The 16,707-nt window shown below is 37.7% G+C and overlaps 1 protein-coding gene across 3 annotated transcripts in view; it reads right to left on the bottom strand.

Moving 5' to 3' along the window:
* Positions 1-16,707, bottom strand: part of VEPH1 (ventricular zone expressed PH domain containing 1) — a 232,489-nt gene that overhangs the window by 56,674 nt on the left and 159,108 nt on the right. The gene's annotated exons all lie outside the window — the stretch shown is intronic.

The following is a 16,707-nucleotide window of genomic DNA, read 5'->3' as shown; positions in this document are numbered from 1 at the left end:
AAAAATGGCTCAAGGCTGCTCAATCTGTGGCAAAGCCAGGATTGGAATTCAGCAGGCTGATACCATGTTGGAATGTTTTAGGCTCTACTATACTGAGGGTTTTATTTTTTTAATATCAGTAGAGTCATACTGATAGCTCATGGGGTGGCTTTTGTTTCAGAATTAATCTGACATTTTAAATGAAATGTTTTGAAAATTAACAGAGATCAGGCATGGTGGCTCATGCCTGTAATCTCAGCACTTTGGGAGGCCAAGGTGGGCAGATTGCCTGAGCACAGGGGTTTGAGACCAGCCTGGACAACATGTTGAAACCCTTTCTCTACAAAAATTCGCTGGACATGGTGGCATCTGCCTGTAGTCCCAGCAACTTGGGGGGCTGAGCAGGAGGATTGCTTGAGCCCAGGAGGTGAAGTCTGCAGTGAGGTGAGATTGTGCCACTGCACTCCAGCCTGGGCAACAGAGAAAGACTCCATCTGAATAAAAAAAGAAGGAAGGAAAGAAAGATGGGAGGAAGGAAGGGAAGGAAGGAAGGAAAGAAGGAAGGAAGGAAAGAAGGAAGGAAGGAAGGAAGAAAAGAAAAGAGAAAGTTAATAGATTGAGTGATCCTACTCTTAAAAATGGAAATGAACTAAAGTTTGTTGAAAGTCGATGAGAAAAGCCAGGCCTGATGGCACACACATGTAGTACTAGCTACTTGGGAGACAGAAGTGGAAGAATCCCTGAGGCCAGGAGTTCAAGGCCAGCTTGGGCAATATAGTGAGACCACATCTCTAAAAGCAAACAAGCAAAATAATAAAAACTGATGGGGATCCTAGTAAGGGTGACAAAGTCAGTTCCCACCTAAGACAGAGTGTTGTTGAATTCTCTAGAGAGTGGGAGAGGAAGACTTACCTGTGCTCCATCAGAGGTCAGGTATGAAGGAAGTAACAGGCTTTTCAGGAAAAGTTTGGACAATCTTAGAGTGACCAATGACAGATTAGGAGAGAAGGTCTTGGAAACCAAACAGCAATGTAACAGGGCAAATTAAGAGATATATACAGAAGTGTTAATCATTAATAGCTTTCTGTGATTGTGAAACATTAGTACAGAAGAGGACTACTTTTTGTGGAAAATACTTGTTTCAGGAAATTAAAGATTTAAGTTGAGCATACAGTGTTCTTGTATAAAATCAGACATCATGTCTGTATTCTGTGGGTGAATGAATCATGAAGTATAAAGAGTGCTTGAAGCCTTAGTGGAAAAGACCAGGATGTCTGGCACTGGGAGAATAGAATGGAGCATAATATCAACTTAAAATTGCCTTGTCAGAAATTATTTGACAATGATAATTTTTTAAAAGTTGGCATATATGCTTTGAAAAATTAAATTTAATTTATTCTAAAGAAACAGGAAACCTAGTATCTCAAGAGCACATACAAAAATGGTATTTGAAATAAATCTAAGTGTAACATATATGTTGATACAGCAATTTGTTTTGTTTTAATGAAAAGTTTCAAAAGTTATTTTCTAAGAATTTATCTAGTTAGCTTGAGAGTTGCAAGTTGGACTTTAGGCCTTTACCTTAAAAAAATAGTTTCCATCTTTTTCCTCTTTCTAAGTTTTTACTGCCCATTCACGTTTTCTTTTGAAAATAAACATTGATTAGATTTGTTTCACTCACTCTGAGCCTACCAGCTTTTTACACACAAAGCACAGGAGTCTCAGATCGCATAAAATGGTCAAAGTACTACAAGAGAGAGATCCGTAACTTACCAGCATATACACTGGCTATAAAAATACATCAGTTCTGTGGTATAAGGCTTTTGTTAATGCTTTCAGTAAATCTGGTCTGTCCCAGTGTTTTTATCTCATTTTTTCCAGAGTTTCCTTGCTTGGAAAATTCCCCTTATGACCTTAAGACTTAGTTGTTAATTTTCATGTATTTTTTTCATTCCTATTCATTCCATGGTATCAAAAGTAGGCATGCAATAAATTGTTATTGGATGAACAAATGAATGGATGAATGTCAGATACGTGTTGAGAGCAATAGAGGCCATGATGTTGGCCCTGCTCTTAAGAAGCTTGGAGCCAAATGGGAGAAACATCTGTACTTATAAGAATGGTTATAAGTTGTTTTCAGTTTATGAGATACTGGAGGGACACACAATAATGACTGCTCAGAGAAATAAGCAACTCATTATTCTGACTGGGGAACAAGGGGAGGTTTGATGGAGAAGGAGATATTTGAGGTATATTTTGAAAAATGATCAAGAATTTGAACTTAAAGTATGAGAGAAACAACCACTTTAAGTGTAGGGAAACCTGAAAGCAATCACATAAATATAAATGTTTAAGATAATTCCAGGTAGTATGTTTAGTATATCTCAGTCATTGAAATTTACATATATAATTGTATAATTGATGCCCAAGGGATTATTTATTTTTCTAGACTAAATTTTGAAGAGATAAGTCATACTGTCTTAAATATAAAATGTGTTCCATATTCAGTCAAATCTGAGAGAAGTTTCTTTATTTTTATTGGAAGGTGGCTTCTTTTTCTTGAGGTGGAGTCTCGCTGTGTCACCCAGGATAGAGTGCAGTGGCATGATGTCAGCTCACTGCAACCTCTGCCTCCTGGATTCAAGTGATTCTCCTGCCTTAGCTTCCTGAGTAGCTGAGACTACAGGTGCCTGCTAGCATACTCGGCTAATTTTTGTATTTTTAGTAGAGATGGGGTTTCACTATGTTGGCCAGTATGGTCTTGATCTCCTGATCTTGTGATCTGCCCACCTCAGCCTCCCAAAGTGCTGGGATTACAGGTGTGAGCCACTGCACCTGGCCAGGAATGTGGTTTCTATTTATAATAATCAAAGGATTTGGTTTGGACTTTATAAAGATTAAAGTTAACATGAACAGAAGTAATTATAGGATATAATGTGTTATGTGTTAAAATACCCAAATATATTACACAGATAAATTTAAAGACATAATACAAAATACAAGAACTTTTGGTCTTCTTTTTGAGTCAAAATCTTTAAGAATCATTTTGGAATTCTTTGTTTCTTCTGCCTCTCTTCCTCCACAATGCTATTTATATGCCTCTATTCCTGTACTGCATTCAGTAGACCATATCTGAGAAACATATCATTCTACTTGGGAGACTAGACACTTAAAACCCATTTCTCAGGTGGCCACTCATACAACCTATGCCATTATATATTTTTTTGTTTAGGGTTAAGTGTCTTAAGATTAAAAATGGAATATGCCTTTGATTTTTAATAGCTAGTAGAAATATCAGAGAATTGGCTTTATGTTTTGGATAAAAAGAATAAATTAGGTTTAATTTTGAATTCTTTATCCTTTGAAAGCTCCCTCCCAGTGAAATAAGGGTTAAATAAATGTATCTGGCTCATTTCCCAGGTGTTCCACTGAGCCAGTCTTTTTACTATCTAAACTATATTGCTACAATAATTTATAAAAGCACAAACACATGAATATGTTTGCTGAAACTGCTAGACTATAAGTATTTACACATTGAACGTAGCTTATAAATAAACAACACACTCAGATAAGCCATTTTGAGAGATTTAGGAAAAGAACTAATCTTCATTGACTCCTTACTTTGTACCAACATGTAAGTATAACCAATTACATTTCATCTTCATGAAGTAGGCTTTGTTGTCTCCATCTTACTGAAGAGGAAATCTCAAGATAAAACTACCAGGAAGCAGCTGAGCTGTAATCTGAAACCAGGTGCCAGAGCCTATTCTCTTTCTAGTACCTAAGTGAATGGTTCAGATAAAATAGAGGTAATAGAAGTACCCATAGTAACTATAATTCAATAGAAAGATCATTGGCTCAGGATTCAAACACATAGTGTCTTATGGGTAGATTGTGTTACTTTTCCTCTCTGTCCTTGAGTTTCTTATCTGGAAAGTGGGAGCAGACCAAAAGCTGATTCAGAATGAAAAAAAAATAACACATCTCATCTACTTAAACAATTTTTATATTTTAATTTGCTTATTATCTCTCTCTCTTAGATTGTGAGCTCCGTGAGGGTAATAATTTTTTATTGTGATAATTTATATAAAACATACAACTTACCACTTTATGGATAACATGGTTTAAAATTTAAACCATTTTTAGGTGCACAGTTCATTGGCATTAAATTCATTCATATTGTTGTGCAATCAGCACCACCATTCATCTCCAGAGCTGTTTTGTCCTTCCCAATTGAAACTCTATACCCATTAAACTGTAACTCCCCATTCTCCTCTCTCATGAGCCCCTGGCAACCACCATTTTATTTTCTGTCCTTCTGAATTTGACTACTCTAGGTACCTCATATGGTGGAATCATATAATAATTGTTCTTTTGTTCCAGCTTATTTCATTTAGCATAATATCTTCAATGTTCATACATGTGGTAGCTTATGTCAGAATTTCTTTATTAAATCTGAATTATTTTCCATTGTATGTATATGCCATGGTTTGTTTGTTCATTTATCTGTTGATGGACATTTGGGTTGTTCATACCTTTTAGCTACTGTAAATAATGCTACTATGAATATGAGTATGCAAATGTCTCTTTGAGGCTGTGATTTAAATTCTTTTTGGTATATACAAAGAAGTGGCATTGTTGGATCATATGGTAATTCTATATTTAGTTTTTTTTGAGGAACTTTCATATTAGAAATGAAATTTTCATCTCTGAAATTCTTCAATTCTACAGGCCCACAGAGAGCTGTGAAGAAAATTATCTGTGATGGCTGTCCAGAGCAGGGCTGGACATTTGCTCAGGGCTATGAGGACTTGCTCTTGGCACTCAGGACAGGCCAGATGACAATAGGAGGAGTTTTCCTCTGCCTACTTGACACTAGTGAGACAGGAACCTTTGAAGCAATTTTCTTTATCTCCCATTTAATTCTTCTTTAATGTATTTCAAAGACAAAAAAGTAAAAACATTGATGCAATGAATGAATAATAGTGTCATTTAGTTGTATGAATGTCCTAAACTGGACAGAAGAAAAAGTAGAAGAAACTGAAACTGGTAATTTGTCTCATAAGAGCTTTTTAAAAGTAGGTAAAATAAAGCATGTTTTTGAAGTAAACCACAAAGTCCAATTTGGGAAGAAGTGTAGAACAAACTCATTACTTTAAAATACCATTGCTTTTGACTGAAACAATGGAAGAAGGTATCACAAACCAGTGTGGAACACTTGTAAAACTTTGATTCCATGTTATTTGTAAAATACATTAGTATTTTAGATTAAAACTCTATTCCTCCTCACTCCCAAGTTAAAGTTTAGAAGTTTTGAACAGAATAGCAATTATTTCATAACTTTGATATAGTAAATAGAAGAAAAGATATTTTAAGGTAAAAATAAAATTAGATTCTCAAAAATAATGATAAATTTGAAATAACTGTTTGAAATTCCATCAAATAATTATTCATGAGTGGACACTGCTCTTTTTACTTAGAATTATCTTGGCTATTCAGGCTCTTCTTTGGTTCCAGGTGAATTTTTAAATAGTTTTTTCTAATTCTGTGAAGAATGTCAATGGTAGTTTAATGGGAATAGCATTGAATCTAAATTACGTTGATCAGTATGGCCGTTTTCATGAAATTGATTCTTCCTGTCCATAAGCATGGAATGTTTTCCCATTTGTTTGTGTCATCTCTGACTCACGTGGGGAAAGAAAAATTGTCCTAAAGAATCAGGGAGCTTTAGGAACACTTACAAGAGTCACACAGCAAAGGGTAGAGGGTGGGGAGTGAGCTGTAGGAGGACACTGCGGATTTGCATGTGAGGGCTGAAATCAAATAACACACAGTGGTATGTAGTATCCCTTGGTGCATATACACTTGCAAATTTCTTACATGAAAACTGTTAAAAAAATTGTGCCTTCTTGCTGCTTTATGTACTGTTAAAGAAGAGAGTATGACTTGCTCATTAACCTATTCAAATCAGGTGTTGCAGAGCCTCACATGCTCTCACAAGCAACGTTTCTGCCCTGAGAAAGGGGACAAAGAACCCTTCCTCTCAGAAGCCACTCTAAAGCCAACTTCCCTGATCCCTTATCCAAAGTTCAGTTCTTCTCCAAGGTGGTTAGGAGCACAGATTCTGGAGCGAAACTTTCCTATTTACTAGCTGTGTGTCTTTGGGCAAGTTACATAACCTCTCTGTGGCCTAACTGGGAAGACTAATAAGAACTCCTATTTCTAAGTGTTGTTTAGGGTGACCAGCCATCCAGATTTGCCTGGGATTAGGGTGGCTCTTGAGACTCAAGTATTCCAGTGCTATCACTAGGAAAGTGCTGGACAAACCTGAATGAGTTATTTATGTGAGCATAAAATGAGTTAATTTATGTGGGACTCTAAGACAGACATGTGCTTGGCACAGAGCTTGTGTCTAATCATCTTCATTATCATGATCACTGTTACTACTACTATTGTATATGGAAAAAAATAGATCCCTAGGCCAGGTGGAAATGTTTGAACGTTGCTGTAATGCTGTTTTAATTAGAGGAAGAGACTGCATAATGACCCTTGGCATCTAGGTTGCTCAGTGTCCTGAAATGTTCACCTAATTGCTTATTTAAAAATGAATTTACTACACAGCTAATACTGACATGCAGGCCAAAATCTAATTCTGTACAATGGGAATAAATTTCTCCGGGGACAGGGCACAAGTAGAAGATCCAGCAAGAAAGAGGACCTCATAACAGTGCACGAAGTGGTCACTTACTCTCTCTGAGCATCTCCAAAGTCCTGGGACTGTAAGCTATGTGCAAGTAAGGCTTTTGATGCACATGTTGTTTTGAGGCCCAGAAATGTAGAAATGTTGCAGGAATGCCACCAGGAAGCTCAGGAAAGGATTGATATTTTGCTCTATTCAAAGCTTCGTGAAAGGACGACCAAAAAAGTTAACATTAATTAATGAGTTTTTAAGTACTGGGCACTAAGAGTTTTATGTGTGTATTGCCATTTAATAATCATGCCAATGAAGTAGATCCTTCTGGTTTTGCAGAAGAATCTGAGGCTCAAAATTATCAAGTAATTTATCTAAGGTCACATGGCTAGCAACTGTCAGTTCAGACAAATCTAGACTGTTTGAATCTAGTGCCCATTATACTCTGCAGCTTACGTAGGTTATGCTTCAGACAGAGTAGCAATTATTAGTCCTTCAAGTCAAAGAGGGATTTAATTTATACCCACTTATTTTTAATGATTTAAATCTTGTAAATTATATATCACCTTCATTGATTCTGTATTTAGAGACTTGTTGATAATTTGCTTTTGGTTTTTATAGCAGTTTTGATCTTTGTAGTATAATTGAATGAGTTATGTAGTATATTCCCATCCATGCCAAAACCCCTCTTGAGAGAAGCCCAAGTGATTGACCCACCAAATCTCAGCTAGGTATTCCTATTTTCCAGTAGGAACCACCTGAACTGAAGGCAACAGGAATCAAAGAAGCAAGTCAAGGAAATAAGTTGCCTCTGTCAGGTTAGCCTTAGAAACCAGAACATCTATAGTAAAAGCAAATGTCATAATCATTAAATTATTTTTCTATAAATTAATGCTTCACATGACAGAGGTCAATATATGTTTGAAATCTTAGTTTCATTTATTGCTTCTTTCAAGTTGTATTCATGTATAACTTATTTCACTTTTATGTGTCCTAAAATCCAATGATGATGACATCAATCATCATAATTAATATTAAACAGAGTTGCCTTGTTTTCACTATTTCTGATTAATTATTTTTACTTTCATTTTCTGACTGCTTCTCAGATGAAAAGTCATAAAACAGGGTAGTAATGTTATTCAGCTTCCAGAAACTCAAGCTTCTAGTAGTAAATTTGAAACAGCTGGTTTTATATTTTGCCCTATTGAAGGAAACAGAAAAGTCTACTGAAGACCTAAAGTAAAAGTCAACAGCGTTGAATTACCTCTGCCTCAACTGGCTATTTCCCAGTGGTCCATAGGGTAGCATGAACTTTAGGATGAGAAGACAACATTAACTCAACAGAGGCTGTAGGAGTGTCTTATTGTACCCAGAAACTCTAGAATCTCAGAAAGTTGCCTTGTGAAGAAATTTTGATATTAGGGGTCAATTCAAAATCTTACATCCCAGAGTTGGAAGGGACTTTGAGTGGTGGTTGCTCTTCTAATAGGATTGCAATGGAATCAACTCAGAAAGCTCTTCTTTTCTTTCAAGTCTTGAGATCCAAAACACTTAAAAGCATGAAGAAGCTCACAGTTCAATTTTCCTCATGTCTTTAGATCATAATGACTTCACTTTGAAATTAAATAAAGTGTTTCTACATTAGCAGGACCTCTATTGTCAATTTTTCTGCTTCACTGAGAGTCCTCTCTTGTGAAAGGGAATCTGGAAATTAGAAAGTCAAGATGAAGGCACTTATGACCTAGGGCCTGCTTGAAAATAGTTGAAATATTTAAAACCCATCTGCACTGCATGATAGCTTATTGCTCAAAGGAAATCTCTTAGCAGAAAACTGTTGAGCTGTTGCCCCCAGGAAAGGGCCTTCCACATTCATAAACACGCAACCATCTGAGCAGCTACACAGTAACTGGGATTGTTCTATACGAAAAAACTCTATCATAAAACTCTTCATTATTATTGAGTCTTGGACTGGACTTCTGGGTTGAGAGAAGTCGTAACAAATAGATAAATGATGAAGGGTCTTTCTCAGGATTTAGACGGCAAAAAGGCAAAGGGTAGCTCAAGCACTAAGTTTCCATAAGGAGCCTGAAAAGGCCATGCTCCAGCTGTAGGGACCATGGAGCCTCCTGTTGCTTATGCCAGCCCTCATCAACTGTCAAGAGCAGTAATCTCCCATGGCAGGCTTTAACCCAGCCACATCCAGAACCAAGGGAGGCAGGCCTGGTGGTTAACCAAAGTTCCAAGGCTACTATGTTAATGGGCTGGAAATAGTCTGGGTTGGGGATAAACAGAGATGGAGATACATAAACTATGGGTCTTCACTATTCTATCCTGGTGGGACCCACCCCATCTTTTTGTTGGAATAGAAGCCACCTCTGAATTCTACCTAGCTGCTGCTAGTGCCCTCATATCTGGAGATTCGCCCTGCACATGCATATCCTGTGTTCACCTGGATGGATCTTGCTGGATGGGTGAAACATGACTTGTGGCCAAGAACTGCATCTGTCCAGGAGCTCTTGCTGCCCTGCAAATTTCATCCTTTCAGACAGGATGCTAGGGCTTATCTGCAGGGTCACTGCTAACAGCCACACAGGCTTTTCACCACATGAGTCAAGGGGGAAGTCATTCCCATGGCATAGTGTAAGTGGTGCCATCTGGAGTTGAGCATTACAGAAGCTCTGTTTATCCAATGCAAGTGAGCCACACTCCTAGGGCAGTGTGATTTGAAGTTGTATGGTGATCCTTGGGGGAGACTGACATTCTATTTTAGTTAGTCTCTTCTCATCCATCACTTCTTACCCCCATCGCATATGCCTATGATATTCTTACTTCTTTCAACCCCATGCATACCTGTAGCCAAGACCCTGCTTTACAACTCAACCAAACTTCACCTCACTTACTAAATCCAGCCCCGGGAATGAAAGACAGGGAGAGAGAGATATATTTGAGAAATTGGATGTAACTCTTGTTCCAACAGAAAATGACTGCAGAGGGCCGCAGGACCCCTCTGGCCAGTACAGAAGCCTCGCATAGCACAGTAAATTTGCCCTGAGAGAGAATCACACTTCTTGCAGCTCTTCCATGGTATATGTATGTTCAGTGGTAATCAGGCAAATAAATAGTAAGAGAAGCAGAGATACGGTTATACTTGCAGATTTGAATGAAAATGGTCTGTTCTTAAGGACTGAAACTTTGTCAACATTGTTCTGAGAGCTTGAGAGCACTCTCCCATTGTACATGACAAGAGTCATTGTACCCTTTATTACCACAAGACAAGGTCGGCTCAGCCCATAGCACAGGGGCTAATAGGACACACCATGCTGCTTCCCAGCCTGGGCTCAAATATCAGGTCTACCTTGGGTTTGCCAGTTAAGTGATTAGGCAAATATTGTTTTCTATATTACAGTTTCCACTTTTGCATTTTGGGGATAGTAATATGTACCTTACAGGGTCAAATAAAACATTTAAAATACTACCCAGTACATGGTGCTTGCTGCTACTGCTGGCATAGAAGGGTTAACTCCAACCACTCCATAATTCTGCTGATTATGTGTGTTTATTTGTGGAGGATATGCTGCTTATTAAGTATGGAGTTTGTCACAGAATGTGTGGTCATATATTTAGTGCAAATTTTTATTGTGTTAAAATATATGTAACATAAAATTTACCATTTTTACCATTTTAAAGTGTACAGTTCAGTGGCAGTAAGTACATTCATGATGTTGTACACCCATCACTGCTGTCTAGTTCTCGAACTTTCTCATCACCCTAAATGGAATCCCCATATCCGTTAAGCAATTATTCTTCATTTCCTGTCCTCTTAGCTCTTGGCAACCAAGAAATATGCATCTTGTCTCTATAGATTTGGCTATTCTGGATATTTTATATAAATGGAATCATATAGTGAGTGACCTTCTGTGTCTGGCTTCTTTCACTTATTATAATGTTTTCAAAATTCTTCCATGTTGTAGTATGCATCAGTATTTCATTATTTTTGTGGATGAATAATATTCCATCATATGAATATATTACATTTTATTTGTCCACTCATTCGTTCATGGACAATTGAGTTGTTTCCACCTTTTGGTTATTGTGAATAGTGCAACTATGAACATTCATGTACACATTTTGGTTTGAACACTTGTTTCAATTCTTTGGAGTATATTCCTAAGAGTGGAATTGTCGGGTGGTATGGTAATTCTATGTTTAACTTGTGAAGAATGGTCATATATTTTAAAATAATTATTTCCTTATTCTTATAGTGTCCAAACTTAAAGATAAAACTGTCATATTAATTATGAAGGAGGTGAATTTGAATAGTGACATCTGCCATTGCTTTCCCAGTCTCCTGATTGTACAGACAGATGAGGAGCAGCCCTTACAAATAGTACTCAAATCAGAATCATTTCTGATTGGGTGGCTGCCTGCTTACAATTACAGAAAAGTGTTATTGTGGCAATGCTGTTTCATATTTTTGGATGGATTTCAATTTTGTTTCTGATATTTCCAGAAATTTAGCCAATAATACTTCCCAAAGTAGGAATAATGAAAGTTTTAATTATGAAACTAACTGAAAATTGAACTTCTCTCTAAATGACTATATTGACACTTTTAGTTCTCCAGTGAATTTTTGGTATCCACTAGGAAGAATGCACCTTCCAACAATAGTGATGAGTGTTACTCAGTTCTGTGATAAGGAATCTTCTTTTTTCCTTCCTTCCTTCCTTCCTTCCTTCCTTCCTTCCTTCCTTCCTTCCTTCCTTCCTTCCTTCCTTCCTTCTTCCTTCCTTCTTCCTTCCTTCCTTCCCTCCTTCCTTCCTTCTATTTCTTTCTTTCTTTCCTTTTTTTTTTTTTTGGAGTCTAGCAGTCTTGCTCTGTTGCCAGGCTGGAGTGCAGTGGTGCAATCTCAGCTCGCTGCAACCTCTGTCTCCTGGGTTCAGTGATTCCCCTGCTTCAGCCTCCTGAATAGCTGGGATTACAGGTGCATGTCACCATGCCCAGCTAATTTTTTGTATTTTAGTAGAGATAGAGTTTCACCATGTTGGCCAGGATGGTCTCAATATCCTAACCTCATGATCCGCCCACCTTGGCCTCACAAAGTGCTGGGATTACAGGTGTGAGCCACCACACCCAGCTGAGGAATGTTTTCGGGCAGTTATCTGATCACAAAATCCTCCAGAGGAAGTTCACTCAGAAGAACTCAACATTTTTCTACCTGGTACTCTTGAAGGTCATGAAATACAAGTTAGATGTCCAAACATTAAGAAAACAAAGTAGTCAATGTCAACATGATCAGAAAGAATCTGGGGTATTTTCATAGGAATTAGTACAGTTTGTAGACATGAAAGTAATTTTGGAGTTTACATGAATTTTAAATCAAATATACACATATCTATATATTTCCATGATGCTAATGTAGTTGATTATGGCAACAATAGAGTCACTTTGTGATCATACTGAGTCAGTGGAAACTCATATGGTAGAAATATATACTTGGCTCTACCAAGCACAGATATATCAAAAGTTGTTCAGAGGCAAGTAAGGCAGGCAAGCCGTGATCCCCTGCAGGTACCATTCCATGTGCTACCAATTACTTTCCAACTCTGCAAAATGCATAACAGTAACCAGATATCGGGCACAGAAAGCTTTAGTAAATTCCATTATTACACTTCACCAAAATGGGTCTGTTTACATTTTTTTCTCCCCAGAAAAAGGAAGGACAAGCCTAAGATAATGTATACATGAGTCATTCATCGCACTGCTCTCTCCAGTTGGCAGTTCTGAACTAAGACCTTCTGGGCTGGTTGCCACCAAGCCTCAGAATAACACTCGTGGGAGAGTGATATGTATTTACCAGGAGGTTTATTATGTCAGATATGTTGGTGCAGGGTATACAGGACCTCCACATAGTGTATAGCAACTGTATCAAACTCAGTGAAACTCTTATTAGAAGCAGCCTTTAGCAACTACTAAGCCTGACTTTGCTAAGATGCCAACCATCTATTCCCTGTTGATTTCACGATCATGTGGCTGACATGATAAAGTTAAGGGGCACCGTATTTCAGCCACTGCTGCTAAATGAGGTGTTATTGAATAGAAAGCAACTTATTCTGTGCAGCCAGTTCTGGCGATATATCGTAAATTTGAAAGCCAATTTTAGAAAGTAATTCCAGTCTTAAGTAAATTCAGTTCTTCAGGCTGCAAGTAAGACTGGATGCCTCTGAGGAAGGTACTTTCATGAGGCTAATTGTACTCTTAGAGCATAAGTTCTGAAAAATGTTACAGATCACTTGTCATTGATACAGCTGCTGTAGTGACACATACAGCCATTAAACTTGAGGAAGGTTGATTTCATTTGTTATCCTGCACTGGGGAAATGTCTAACATAAATGTCTAGCATCACAATCATTAACAAATACTTTGAGGACTTACCAAGAAGGAGACATTGGTCTGAGTGCTAAAACTATAAAAAGACTCAGAGTCTTACAACTTAAAACAGATGTCAGAAGTATATGAATATTTAAAAAAAGCAATCCATGATCAAGTGCCAGATGAGAAGTACGAGGAATCACTGGGGTATAGGAAGTAAGACATAGGCGAGCCTTGATGAATGCTAGCCTAGATAAATCAAATGGAGGGCACCTAGAGTAGCAACAGTTTGGGTAAAGGCATGAAGGTGAGTTTGAGAAGGCAGTGTGGGATAGAGAAGCAGTGGCAAGATCATAGAGCCAGGGCCAAGTCCTGATTCTGCCTCCTACTGGCTGTATCACCTTGGACAGGTTATTTGCCTTTTTATTTTCTCATTCATAAACTGAGGACAGTGCTAAGTACACTACAGACTTTTCACCAGGATTAAATAAAATTATTTGTTCACTTTTTAAAAATTTTCAATTACCTTCATCAATATTATGATGCTCAAAGTCAATGAAATTATCTCCAAAAAGCTGCTGTCAAAAAGCCCAGTCTGTTCGCACTGGGAAATTGGGAGGTGTTTTTTTTTTTCTTTGACATTCTCAAATACAGTAGACCACTGGGCAACATAGTAAGACCACATCGCTATGAAAAAAAAAAAAAAGCTTGGTATAGTGGCCTGTATTCCAGCTACTTTGGGGGCTAAGGTGGGAGGATGGCTTGAGCCTGAGGGTTGAGGCTTCAGTGAGCTGTGTTTGCACCCCTGCACTCCTGCCTGGGCAACAGGGAGGCTCTATCTCAAAAACAAAAAACAACTCCCCACAAGAAGAAAAGGAATGTGCATGGGATAAGGAAATGCAAATACAATGAACTGAGACAGGAAAGGAGAACAACAAAGAGTGGGAGAAGATAAGACGATTTATTATGAAGAAAGGAAGTCAAACCAAAGGAAAGGCAATCATGGAATAGTGGGTAGTAAAAACCCAAGAAGTCCAAATGTTTTCCCCTTTGAATAGAGCATAAAGGATCTGAATATAAATAGTGTCTACTGTGGGGCAGAAGAGGGAACAGAGTACAAAAATGTCCATCTCTACAAAAAAGAAGTCAGTCAACTATACATGCTTTTTTTCTCATCAATTCTCCAAATACTCTGCTGTGAAAAAGATGGGAGTTATTGGCTCCAAGTTAGTGAAGCCTGTTATATGTGACTCCAGTGACCCTTGAAGTTTGCATGTCGCAATTGAGCGCACCGTTTCCTAACACACTGCCTTTGTCTGCTGGGCTCAAGCAGGGCAGTGGAATGAGTCACTACATAGCCCACCAGTCACCATGGCTACCAGCTTCCCTCTGGCTGCTGCTTCCTTCCTGGAATGAGACCCTAATATGCAAATCAGCATTCTAGAATCCTCCTGCTGGCATTTCTTGTCTTCTCATTTTTCTACTCTTTCCTTATAGAATAGCTCCTCATCAATAGTACTCATCAATGAGCAACTGCAAATATTGGCGAATATTTCCCTTGGGTCTTAGAAAGCAGGCTAGAGGGAAAGGATTTCAGAATAGCTTAATAGCAGTAAAAGCAGTTAAACTGCTAGTTATTGTCGGCACTATTGTTGTCTAAACCCTCTGAATACCAAGATATTTACAGTTAGAGTTAGGACCCCTTTTCCCCCAAAACCAATTACTTTGAATTTTACAAATGAGCTAAGTGTGGTAGCTCAGACAGTGACTGCGTCAGATTAGGACTCTGATTTCTGAAGGAGCCATTTGCTGGCCCTCCAATGATGGTTAGAAGAGCTCAGCAGAACTGGACAAAATCCTTCTTATATAGCACCTCTCTTGGACCACAATGGTATTACCTGGGCTCTGCTTACTGCAAGGTCAGTGAACACTCTTGCATCTGCTTCACTCTGCCCAACATAGTATTGATTCATCTCCGTCCGTTGTCTTCTTCTCTATTCTCCTAAGCTTATACCTTTTATTTCCTTTATTATCATTTAAATGGGGTTTTATTGCTAGCAGAGATAAACATGTTCAATCAGCCATGTTTACCAGAAGTCTTGCGTGGAGGATCGGAAACCCTTACACACCATCTAACACAAAACTCCAGGTGAATGTGGTGGCCAGAAAAAATATAATCTAGAGCAGGGGTTGATAAACTACTGTCCATGGGGAAAATCTGACTCACTGCTTGTTTGTTTAAACAAAGTTTTACTGGAACACAGTAATGGCCATCCGTTTATGATTTATCTGTAGTTGCTTTCATACTACAATGGCAGAGTTGAGTAGTTTGAACAGAGACAAAACGACCCATCCAAAAATATTTACTATTTGGACTTTTATGTGGGAAGTTTGCCAACCTCTGGTCTGGAACACAAATTGATTAACAGTGAATAATATTGTAAGACATAATATTAATATTTTTCTATATTTCAAACTTGTTTGAAGAATTTTAAAATTTTTGGAATTATTACATTTAGTTTTAGTGTTAAAGGAAATGCCACAGGCAGGAAAGAAATACATTTCACCAAGGAATGGCAAAAGAATATCCTTTTAAAGCAAGGTATTATCTAGATACAACATCTTATATCAAATATAGCAGTGGGATAAACGTTACTTATAGAGAGAAATCTGGCATTTCTTTACATATTAAATTAAGAAAATGTTAGTTAACAGGTCTGTTGTTTCCAATGTTTCAACAAAAATACTTAATTTAAAATATTGAATTTAATTTTGTAGCAAAGGCAGCTACAATTGAACATTACTAGTTTAGATCTTTAAACTGTACTTTTAAACTATTCCACATTTTTCAATCCTCAATTTTCACCATCATAATTAAAAAGTGAAGCATCTTTGAAAAATAATCTGGGCCCATAAGGTGAAAATATTTTCTAACATAGAAAAAATTCTGGAAGGAAATACATATCATTTCTAAAAGTGGTAAAATGATAAGATTAAGGATGACTTCCTTTAGTTTTTTTTTTTTCTGTTTTCCAGTTTTTTACAGTGAATATTATACTTTTATAATTGGGGAAAAATACCTTCACTAGAATTTTTTTCCACCAGGAAATGGATTAGAATTGAGCAGTCCTGTTATAATAGATTCAATTAACCTTTTAACTGTCACAAAGTTATTATCACAGTGGGCTAGCCTTCTGAGGGATAAAATGATCGAGTAAGTTTAATTTTATTATTGTATTTTATTATTATTATTTTTTGAGGCAGAGTTTTGCTCTTGTTGCTCAGGCTGGAGTGCAATGGCGCGATCTTGGTGCACTGAAACCTCCGTCTCCCGGGTTCAAGTGATTCTCCTGCCTCAGCCCCCGGAGTAGCTGGGATTACAGGCATGTGCCACCTCGCTCAGCTAATTTTGTATTTTTAGTATAAACAGGGTTTCTCCATGGTGGTCGGCTGGACTCGAAGTCCCGACTTCAGGTGATTTACCCGCCTCAGACTCCCAAAGTGCTGGGATTACAGGCTAGAGCCACCACTCCCAGCCAACTAAGTTTATTTTATACATAAAATGATTTTAGGCAGTAGCCTTAGAGATGCGAAATACTCAGTAAACAAGAACTGTATCTGAAGATCATTGGATGTAAATTGGCAGTTTTTGTTTTCTTCAGCTCCCA

The sequence above is a fragment of the Callithrix jacchus genome, chromosome 17 (assembly GCF_049354715.1).
Source record: "Callithrix jacchus isolate 240 chromosome 17, calJac240_pri, whole genome shotgun sequence".
In the NCBI taxonomy this organism is placed as follows: Eukaryota; Metazoa; Chordata; class Mammalia; order Primates; family Cebidae; genus Callithrix; species Callithrix jacchus.
This window is presented reverse-complemented; position numbering and strand designations above follow the sequence as displayed.